At 37.3% G+C, this 11,511-nt stretch overlaps 1 long non-coding RNA gene across 2 annotated transcripts; it reads left to right on the top strand.

Annotated features, from left to right (window-relative positions):
• Nucleotides 1-1,960: 1,960 nt before the first annotated feature.
• LOC128688037 (uncharacterized) lies at nucleotides 1,961-10,396 on the top strand. Of its 2 annotated transcripts, none has more exons than XR_008406946.2 (2): nucleotides 1,961-9,424; nucleotides 9,594-10,396. It is a non-coding gene; the product is annotated as an uncharacterized lncRNA (long non-coding RNA). The 2 variants fall into 2 exon arrangements; XR_008406947.2 differs by having other exon boundaries at nucleotides 1,961-9,441.
• The last annotated feature ends 1,115 nt before the right edge of the window (nucleotides 10,397-11,511 follow it).

Genomic DNA, 11,511 nt, shown 5'->3' with positions numbered 1-11,511 from the left:
AATACTACGATAAATACTATACGAAAATACACCTCAAAGTCGGCGTTTTATTCCAAAAAAATGATCAGAGTTTTTTTTTTCTCATTACGCAATGTGTGCTGCAGGATTTTTTTTATGTGGTGCACACTGACCACACACCCATTCTCTCACATGTGGGCCTAGCAGCTTTCTCCCGCTTGATTTGAAGCCGCTAGAATTATTGAGTATATACATGTATACGTCAGAAACATTGGCTCGTAAGACGTATTTATACGTCGAAAACAGTCAAAGGGTTAATAATGTGAGTAGTGTTGAAAGCGCTTGGAACTTCTCTGTTCTTTCACAGTGGTTGTTTTGCATGTATATATATATGTATGTGTATATATATATAGTATATAATAAATAGCGACATAAGCAAATTTTCTGATGACACCAAAATAGGCCGTCCACTGGAGCACTCCAGGATGATTTGAATAGACTGATGCAATGGTCGGAGAAGTGGCAAATGCAGTTTAATATTGACAAATGCAAAGTTCTAAACGTTGGACAAGTAAATAACCATGCCACATATAAACTAAATAATGTAGATCTTAATACTACTGATTGTGAAAAGGATTTAGGAGTTCTGGTTAGCAGTATTCTAAAACCAAGACAACAGTGCATTAGTGTTCGCAATAAAGCTAACAGAATTCTTGGCTTCATATCTAGAAGTATAAATAATAGAAGTCCTCAGGTTGTTCTTCAACTCTATATATCCTTGGTTAGGCCTCATTTAGACTATGCTGCTCAGTTCTGGTCACCGTATTCCAGAATGGATGTAAATGCTCTGGAAAACGTACAAAGGAGGATGACAAAGATGATCCCATGTATCATAAATCTTCCCTGTGAGGATAGACTGAGGGCCCTGAATCTGCACTCTCTCAATAGGCGTAGGATTAGGGGGCTATGATCGAGGTGTATAAATGGAAAACAGGAATAAATAAAGGGGATGTAAATAGCGTGCTGAACATTTCCAGCCGAGACAGGACTCGCAGCATTGGTATCAAGTTGGAAAAATTCAGATTCGGGAAGGATGTAGGAAAGCACTGATTTGATAATAGAGTCGTGGATGAGTGGACCAAACTCCCGAGTACAGTTATTCAGGCTAAAAAGTTGTGTAGTTTTAAAAATAGGTTAGATAAATACATGAGTGGGTGTGGGTTGGTGTGAGTTGGACCTGACTAGCTTGTGCTGCTGGGTCTGGTGCCGTGCTCCTTCCTTGAGTGGAAGTGACCAGACTGGGTGGGACATTGGGCTAATCCGGGGGGGGGGGTATTGGGCTAATCTGGGGGGGGGGGGGACATGGACCTGCTCTTCATGAGTCAGTAGGCCTGTTGCAGTGTTCCTTCTTTCTAATGTTCTTATCTGTCTTGATCGTACAGTAGCTGTATTTGATGGTACAGTAGCTGTATCTTGATGGTACAGTAATTGTATATTGATGGTACCATAGCTGTATATTGATGGTACTGTAGGTGTATCTCTGGTATAGTAACTGTATCTTGATGGTACAGTAGCTGTATCTTGTTGGTACAGTAGCTGTATCTATCAACTTTTCTGTACTCGACTGAAGAAGCCTACTGTGTAGGCGAAACGTTTCGAAATAAAGATACCTAACTGTTGCATATGTGTCTTACCTAACAAGCTGTATCTTGATGGTACACTATCTGTATGGAAATATAAACACAAATGCAGTATAATGTGATCCTTTATTGACAACGTTTCACCCACACAGTGGGCTTTTTCAAGTCACACACGGATCTACCTGGGGTTGGAAGGTACGAGAGTATTTATAGTCATGTTCAGAATGTTGAGGTCAGGTGAACATGACTATAAATACTCTCGTACCTTCCAACCCCAGGTAGATCCGTGTGTGACTTGAAAAAGCCCACTGTGTGGGTGAAATGTTGTCAATAAAGGATCACATTATACTGCATTTGTGTTTATATTTCCATTGTGTCGGTATTTTATACCATTTATTTCCACACTATCTGTATCTTGATAGTACAGTAACTATCTTGATGGTACAGTAACTATCTTCATGGTACAGTAACTGTATCTTGATGGTACAGTAACTCTTGATAATACAGTAACTGTATCTTGATGATACAGTAAATGTCGTGCAAGAAAGGTATACAATATGGACAAGATGGAAGATAAGATACATGTGCAACATCTGGTTGTCTTTATTGTAGACGTTTTGCCATCCAGTGGCTTTATCAATACAGATTCTGGGACATAATTAGAAGACAGTAGAACTATATACAAAAGATGAGGTAATCAGTCCCTCAGCCTTGGAGTTGGTGTGGAGAGCACCGTGGTGCTCTCAGTAACTATCTTCATGGCACAGTAGTTGTATCATGATTCATGATAGAGCAGCTGTATCTTTATTGGAGTCAGATTACAGTGGATCCCTGAGTTTCATGATTAATCCATTCCAGAGAGTCTGCCAAAAGTCGCAATTCATGAAACTCTAAACCATTTTCCGCGTACGAAATAATGGGAGGGGCTGGGTTTGATTGGTGTCATTGGGTACGGAAGTTAATTCTTGGGTAGCTTTGGATAGTGGTTGTTTTGATAAGGACCTGTCTTGTACGGGCCAGTAGGCCTTCTGCAGTGTTCCTCCATTCTTATGAACATAAGAAAGGAGGAACACTGCAGTAGGCCTGCTGGCCCATACTAGGCAGGTCCTTCACAACCCTTCCCACTAACATCTCACTCATGTATTTATCTAACCTAAATTTGAAACTACCCAACATTTTAGCTTCAATAACCCTACTAGGCAGACTGTTCCACTCATCAACTACCCTATTTCCAAACCAGTACTTTCCTATATCCTTTCGAAATCTAGGCTTATCCAACTTGAATCCATTATTGCGGGTTCTTTCTTGAAGTGATATCCTCAAAACTTTATTTATATCCCCTTTGTTAACCCTTTGACTGTTTCGGTCATATATATACGTCTTACGAGCCACCGTGTTTGACGTATCTATACTTATAAATTCTAGCGACTTCAAATCAAGCAGGAGAAAGCTGGTAGGCCCACATGTGAGAGAATTGGTCTGTGTGGTCAGTGTGCACCATATAAAAAAAATCGTGCAGCATACAGTGCATAATGAGAAAAAAAAAACTCCGTTTTTTTTTTTAATTAAAATACCGACTTTGGTATATTTTCATATAGTATTTTTGGTTGTATTCTCATTTTCTTGGTCTCATTTTTTTGAATGGAAAACATATTATAGAAATAAAAGTGATTTTGATTGGTTTTACTATGAAAAAAAACTTGAAATTTAGCTCAAAGTGGGGGAAATGTTTGATTTTTGCCAATGTTCAAAAGTAAACAAATGATGTCATTTTCCAATAAATGTCCAAGTAGCCATTCTAATATGCAGTCATGAATGGGTTGACATTATTTATGCAATTATTGCAATATTGCAGTAGTCTGTATAACAGTAAATCCTCTATTTTTTGTTTGAATAAAAATTCAAAATAGAAAGCAAGAGTAATATCAGAGGGGTCTGGAGATGTGACTGATGAAGAAAGAAAATGTTATTTTACAGCCAGGAATGTCTGCAGTGTTCATTCTGGACCCTATTTTGAAATTGTCATATTTTTTTATTTTTGTGAAATTGGCCAAATTGCAAATTTCTGACCGTGTAATTGGGTAGTTGAAATCGGTAAATGGGCAGTTTCTTGTACTCAATCGATAGAAAAAACATTGAGTTCTAAAGAAATAGCTATGAATTTGGTCGCCTGGAACAACGGAATTAGCCGAAAATAGGGCTCAAAGTGGGCGAAATTGCCAATTCGTAAATATCGCCGAGGTCACCAACTTCGCGAGAGCGTAATTCCGTAAGTTTTCCATGAAGTTTCGTACTTTTGGTGTCATTACCATCGGGAAAAGATTCTCTATCATTTCATAAGAAAAAATAATTTATTTTTTTTTTTTTAATTTTTGCGACACCAGTAGAGACCTCAGGATTAGGGGTTGCAACAGTCAAGGGGTTAATACCCATCTTCCACTTATACACTTTGATCATGTCTCCCATTGTTCTTCGTCTTACAAATGAATGTAGTTTAAGAGTCTTCAATTGTTCTTCATACGGAAGATTTCTTATGCTATGTATTAATTTGGTCATTCTACGCTGGATATTTTCTATTGAATTTATATCCATTCTGTAATATGGAGACCAGAACTGAGCTGCGTAATCTAGGTGAGGCCTTACTAATGATGTATGAAGTTGTAAAATAACCGCTGGACTTCTGTTGCTTACACTTCTAGATATAAATCCCAGTAATCTGTTTGCTTTGTTACGTACGCTTAAACACTGCTGTCTTGGTTTAAGGTTGCTGCTTACCATAACCCCCAAATCCTTTTCGCAATCTGTATGGCTAAGTTGTACGTTATTTAACTGATAAGTACTAGGGTTATGGGCACTCCCGAGCTTCAGAACTTTGCATTTATTTTCATTGAACTGCATTTGCCACTTTTCTGACCAGGAATTGAGTTCTTATGTTCCAGACACCCAAAAGTATTAACCCTTTCAGGGTTGGCAGGCCCTCTCCTAAACTTGTTCTCGGTCGGAAATTTTTCGAAAAAAAAAAAAAAAATTCTTGTGAAATGATAGAGAATCTTTTCCTGATCATAATGACACCAAAAGTATAAAATTTGATGGAAAACTTACAGAATTATATTCTCGCGAAGTTAGCGGTCTCAATGATGTTTACGCATTGGTGATTTCGCCCACTTTGAGCCCTATTATCGGCCAATTCCAATGTACTAGTCGACAAAAATCGTACCTATTTCACTAGAACTCCATTCTGTCTATTGAATGAGTGCAAGAAACCACCCATTTACCGATTTCAACTAACCAATAACGTGGTCAGAATTTGGCAATTTTGCCAATTTCACACAAATTTCAAAAGATGCCAATTTTCAAATAGGGCCCAGAATAAACAAGACAGACACTCCTGGCACTAAAGTAACATTTCCTCTGTTCATTACTCACGTCCCCAGGCCTCTGTTACATTTCTTTTGCTTTCCACTTTGTATTTTTATTCTCACAAAAAATAGAAGATTTATGTTATGCAGACTACTGCATTCATGTAGAAATGGTATAAATAATATCAGCGCACTTGTGAAAGAATATTAGACTCGCCAGTTGATGTGTATTGGACGCGTGGCATGATTTGTTTACCTTTGAACTTTGGCAAAAATCTAACATTTCTGCTACTTTGAGCTCAATTTCAAGGTACTTTTCATTGCGAAACCAATCAAAATCATCTCAATTTACATAATATGTCTTCCATTCTATAAAATGAGACCAGGAAAACTAGAATACAACCATAAATAGCATATGAAAATACACTGTAAAGTTGCTGTTTAAACCAAAAACCCGGTCTGAGTTTTTTTCTTTCTCATTATGCACTGTGTGCTGCAGGATTTTTTTTATACTACGCACACTGACCACATAGACCCATTCTTTCATATGTATGCCTACCAGCTTTCTCTCGCTAGATTTGAAGGCGTTAGAATTTATGCGTACTAGTATGGCACCAACCCTGAAAGGGTTAACAAAAATAATTTTTTTTAAAGATTAATATAGATTTACATACAGAAAAGAATGAGAAATCAAGTATAAAACAATAATATCACACTAACCTTTATTGAAGACTTGTTGGTGTATGGAACATAAGAAAGCAGGAACACTGCAGCAGACCTGTTGGCCCATACTAGGCAGATCCTTCACAAACCATCCCACTAACAGAATATTTGTCCAACCAAATTTTCAGTGTTGCCCAAGCAATAAGCTTTGATAATTCTATTCACTCATGCGCAAATCCCACTCAAATCAAATTGTGTGTGTGAAGAAGTACCCTGGTTGGTGTGTTCTTTCTTTAATTTTATCGTGTTCCTCACCTCCTTTACCAAAGGGCTGGCAGTAGAAGCTTTCTTTGGGCCCATGGTTGCTTATTTAGCAGTTGCAAGCGCAAGAAAAGAATGGATTTTTACGAAATGTATCGTATGAACGCTTGGGATAATGGTCACTCATCCATAGACAATGCCACACTGACTCCTGAATGTTGTGTGGGAGCCTTTGTGTATGCCCGGCCACGTGGACGCGTTTTGCATGACGGACGAATCACGAGGCAAATCACGAACTGCGAGGCTTTAGTTTGACAAAAAAAAGTTGCTGAAAGTCGAAATTCATGAAGCACGAGGCTTACAAAACTCGGGGGTCCACTGTACTTAAAAGAAATGTTAATGTATTTATTGAATATTTACGAATTTGTTCTTGCAACATAAATGGCAGAAATCTTCAGCATGTTGCTGAACAAAACTAAGAAGTGTGTCATTATGTGATATATCCACATACTACTATTGTGGTTCTGTATTTGAAGTTGTGACAAAAATAGTAGAAAAATCTGAATTTATATGACATGGTACATAAGTTGAATTTATATGACAAGGTACACAAATGTGAAATTATGTGATACATGGATGTATGGCAGTATGATGTTGTATTGCACATACTAACCTAGCAACACACGTGTTGCCTTGCCTCGGTGCCTCTCTTATATAACTGCTTGGTAGTGTATGTGCTTATAATGAGGTTTTGGGCTGGAAAAGTTTTCTAAAGTTAATTTTATAAATTTAGAATATTAATTGTTTTGTTTAGGTAATATTTTTGTACAGTAAACTCTCATATAAAGCTCCTCTGTATAGTGGGATTGAAAGAGTTCATCCAAAGTTCAATACTGCTTGGAAATAATTTCATAGTATTTGCTATTAAATTTTGGATGCACTTTTTCAATTGCATTTATAAAAATTCGCAATATAAAGATGAGCTTTATAAAAAAGTTTATTGTACCAAATATTTAGGTGAATATTGTGTCATGATAAATTATTTAGGTGACTGTTTAAATCCAAGAATACAGTACCTTTGTTTAGTACTACACACTCAGCAGTGCTTTTAAGTTTTACACCTGGTGGAACTTACAATTTACCCTCCTTTCGTTTCCTTTAAGGGGGTGATATTTTGATGCTGGTGAAGGGCTCTTGATCCCCTTCCCTATACTCTATATGACTTACAAGTTTATTGTTTCCACATAACAATAATAATGATATCCTCTCTTGTACTTCCTCACTGTGGTTCTTAAGTTCCACAAGACAAATAACTAGCATCAAGAAATGGTTGCAAGTGATGTTAAGTGTTTCAGTGTAAGTTATACGCTAACAAGCTAATTGATGACCTGCAAGGTTTGGATGCCAGTCAATACATTTATATTATGTGATTGAAATTCAGCAGATACATAAGAAGTTACTCTTGAGAGATAATTACAGAATTAGTAATGTTTCATAAATTACTTTCGTTTAGATTTCTGGTGGTTTTGTGTGTATAATCTGTGTTGATAATGGAATATTGGGCATATATTTATTTGTGTCAAACATGGCTTTAATTTGGGTCCTGGTGAGGTGGTTGAGGCTGAGCGTAGCTGTGTTTTCCAGGCTTTGGCTGTACGACTTGGAGACGTGGCATCGCTGGTGTGTCCAGTATGTGGAAAGGCCTTTGGGGGCCGCAACCGTCGACAGATCCTGGAGAGGCACATCGCAACACACACTGGACACAAACCCTACCCCTGCCCACACTGTCCTTTCCGCTCATCACGTCAGGACACGCTCAAGATTCACATTACCAGAATGCACAAAGATCTGGTTTCTGGGAACACAGGTGCAAGAGATGTGGTCTCAAGAGAGGCTCAGGCCAGGATGAGGAATAATAGCCCAAGAGCAATTAGGGATCTGGTACTGTTTGATCGTGGAGCTTTGTTACATGAGGTGGCAATGCAGCAAAGGGAGGATGTGCATCACAGGGAAACTTTGCAACAGAGGGAAGAGGTGCAGCACAGGGAAGCACATACGCTCACAGCCACTCTTCACCACTCCAGACCAGCCTTATAAAGTACAGTAAAATAAAAACTAAGTCCCATGTTTTTCTGACAACTTCTAGTAATGCTTACAGCATTCACAAAGACTCATACTAAAGATTTTTAAATAAAATATGGATGCTGGGTGCAATTTTGATCAGATGTGAATGAATGAAGAGGCTGCCAGGTAGGCCTGGTCTGTATGTTAAGATCTGCTCAGTTCCAGCGAGCTGCCTAATACTACAAGTGATATAGTCAAAGCACTAGCATTGAACCTTTAAAAGCAGAATTTAGTCATTGTACTTGTATATGAACTACCAGAAGCAAATTACAAACAGTTTAAATGATCAGCTTTTGAAAGCTGAACTCTGCATTGGAATTTCTATGAACCTGACCTTAAACATCAATTTGCTGGAAGAATGTAGCAAACTGATTGAGAATTATCCAGGAAATACAAAGTTCAAATGAAAAATTACATGCAAGAAAGCACTTGCAACTCATTGACAAATTTGCTTGAGACCAACAAATGGTAGAAGCAACCAGAATGGAAGCTTCCCTTCACTTTGTATTCACTAAAACAGGACAGTTAAGTAGATATGTATTTGGGTTGAACACGTCTAACCTTAACCACAGCTTAATCAAAGTCTAGACCTCCATACATATGATTTTTTTTAAATATGTGAAATATTAAAAAAATGTAGAAAACAGTGCTAAAATGTTAATTTATTTCAACCAAATATAAATTGCTGTCAGGAAAAATTCAGCCATTTTCAACAGTAGACATGTAATACAGTGATAAATGGAAACAAATATAAGTGAACCTTATTAAATATGGGTGAGATTTAATATAAGCACATTACAGGACTAAATTAGTGCTTTGAGTGGATAGTTGGTGGGCCACTTCAGTCATACTCAAGACACATATGACACTATTAAGAAAAAAAAGAAAGATGTTACTCAGAAAAAGAATAATGCTTTATTTGCAGATGGAGAAAACAAAGGCTGGCAGAATTGCTGATCTGGAGAATATGCAGACTTTCATTGCCCTCATGTATTCAAATGTGTAATTATTGTGAATGCATCAGATCCCTCAAACTGTAGTCTCTGGAGTGCAGACAGATAAATTTTTCATAATACTTACTTATGGGACTGGTTCTTAGTCTGCACAGTGAAATAACCCCTTAAAAGAGCGGGGTTGCAATAAGTATATACTCTACTAAAGATATATTCCACTAAGCATAGAGGGTCCATAAATTTTAAACACCCTCCCTCTAAATATATGGGAATAACCAAGAAACATCTAATTGTCTTCAAGAGGGTATTTTTGATAAGTTAGTGCAATTTATTCTTGACCAGCCAGGCTTGGATGCCTATGTTGCAATGTGTGTCACAAATATCTACAACTTGATTAACCAAGAGTCAGCCTTAGGCTTAGTTACAGACCAGCCATGGGGGTGATGAGCCCCAGAAGCATCACCAGGTACATGTATATACCAGGTAGACACCCTTGCCAAATTAACATTATGTGCATGATGTACAGAATACTAGTAAACCAATGGCTTACTGCCTCAGAGAATGTACATTTTTGGTGATTTTAAGTGAAGGCTTGGTGTAACTAAGTGATAAGGATTGTCTTGGGTGTGTTGCAGGGTACGAGGGCTGCTACAACGCTGGGAGGAGATGGCGTCAACAAGGTGTCCTCTGTGGTGTGCCCATTGTGCAAGCGGGCCTTTATGGGAAAGAACCGCAGACAGCACCTGGAGAACCACATCCTCACCCACACTGGGGAGAAACCATTCCCCTGCCCACATTGTCACTACCGTTCAAGTCGCAAGGATACCCTACACTCCCACTTAAGGAAGTGGCATCCACTTCAAGATTAACACTTGGATCTGTCATGCCTTCAGGTGTTGATGTTTGTGGGATTTTTTTTTTACATCATATTGGAAATGTTCCTGCTAAGCTATGTTTGGGGCTAACCAAAACTAAATTATCATAGCAAAACACAAACAAGAAAGACACCACTACTGTTGAGTTTCATGAAGTTTATAGTATAGCTGAAAAAGGAACACTAAGCTATAGAACCAATATTGTGGTGATGTAGCTACTGGATTGATACTCATCTTGGAATTATAGCTTTATGGCTATAGATAACATTGTGATATGGCAGAATGCAGTTGTCTTTGCAGCTATTTGTAATGCTTTTCTTTTAATTAATATATTGATCACTTGTAATTCCTCAGACTTGTTGGTTTGAAACTATGAGGAGTTTATACTTGGAGTTATGTTGTAGACAAGAAGTTGGTTCAGTGTTGGATAAACATTATTGTTGTTCTGTATGACCAGTGTTGCAACTTAACCACTGACCGATACTTTTATATTTTAGACATCTTTCTGGATCCTAATTTTAACTTTGTTTTTATATCATCGCTTAATAAATGATACATTAAAATTGGTTTTAATAATCCCATTTTAGGGGGTGAAAAAGGAAACATTTACTTTTCAACTGATTTTTTTGACTCGGTATTAAATTAAGCTATCAGTCTAAAGTGGGAATGAATAGTCTTTACTGAACTGAAAAATAAAATGTTTTGCACAAACTGCTTTCACAGTTTTCTTAACCACAATTTGATCCTTATACTATAATTGTTAGTGTTACACACAATATACAGAAAGGTCCTTCTAAATAAGAATTCTCATTGAGAAATTCACCATAACATTGACAAGAGATGGGACATTACCAAAATTTTTGTTGATATCACTCTTCAACACAATTATTCTCAAAGATTTAAGTTATACCATGAATTAAGGAAAGATCTTAGACTTCACCTTACGAAACAAAGCAAATGTGGTAGTAATTATGAACAAGATTGATTATAGTGGAAAAATGAACATGTTATTAGAAGATGGGGGAGTCTACTTGCCCCTTAAGGTGTCAGTATTGCATATGAGGACTAAATTTGAAGTAATGTTTTTTCAATACATTCAATAGACAGATTATTCTGGTTTCTTGTATTTGTTATTCTAAGAGATGTTTACAATATATGAGTGTGACTCTCCTTCGGGGACAGTTATTAGCCCTTTCACTGTCGAGACCCCTGCTCACAAACTTGCTCTCAGTGTTGAAAAAAAAAAAAAATCTTACCAAAATCTTATGAATAATTTTCCGAATGTTAAAGAAAAAAAATATGTGATCAGTAGTTATCGAGATATAGAGGCGTGAAGTTGACAGAAAGTGAACCGCTTACAGCAACATCAGCGACTGCCGCTCACTCGGTAATATTATTTTTACTTTTATTCTATTTTTTTTTGTTTTCTAATATTTTATTTTTTCAAGTAACTTTTGTGGCCTTTGAGACCAATATAATGGATAATGTACAGTGGACCCCCGCATAGCGACCTTAATCCGTGCAAGAGGGCTGGTTGTTATGCGAAATGTTCGGTATGCGAATGAATTTTCCCCATAAGAAATAATGGAAATCAAATTAATCCGTGCAAGACACCCAAAAGTATGAAAAAAAAAAAAATTTACCACATGAAATGTTAATTTTAATACACACAAACTGA

This window comes from Cherax quadricarinatus, chromosome 10 (genome assembly GCF_038502225.1).
Source record: "Cherax quadricarinatus isolate ZL_2023a chromosome 10, ASM3850222v1, whole genome shotgun sequence".
NCBI lineage: Eukaryota > Metazoa > Arthropoda > Malacostraca > Decapoda > Parastacidae > Cherax > Cherax quadricarinatus.
The sequence above is the reverse complement of the archived record's forward strand: the minus strand, read 5'-3'. Positions and strand labels throughout refer to the sequence as shown.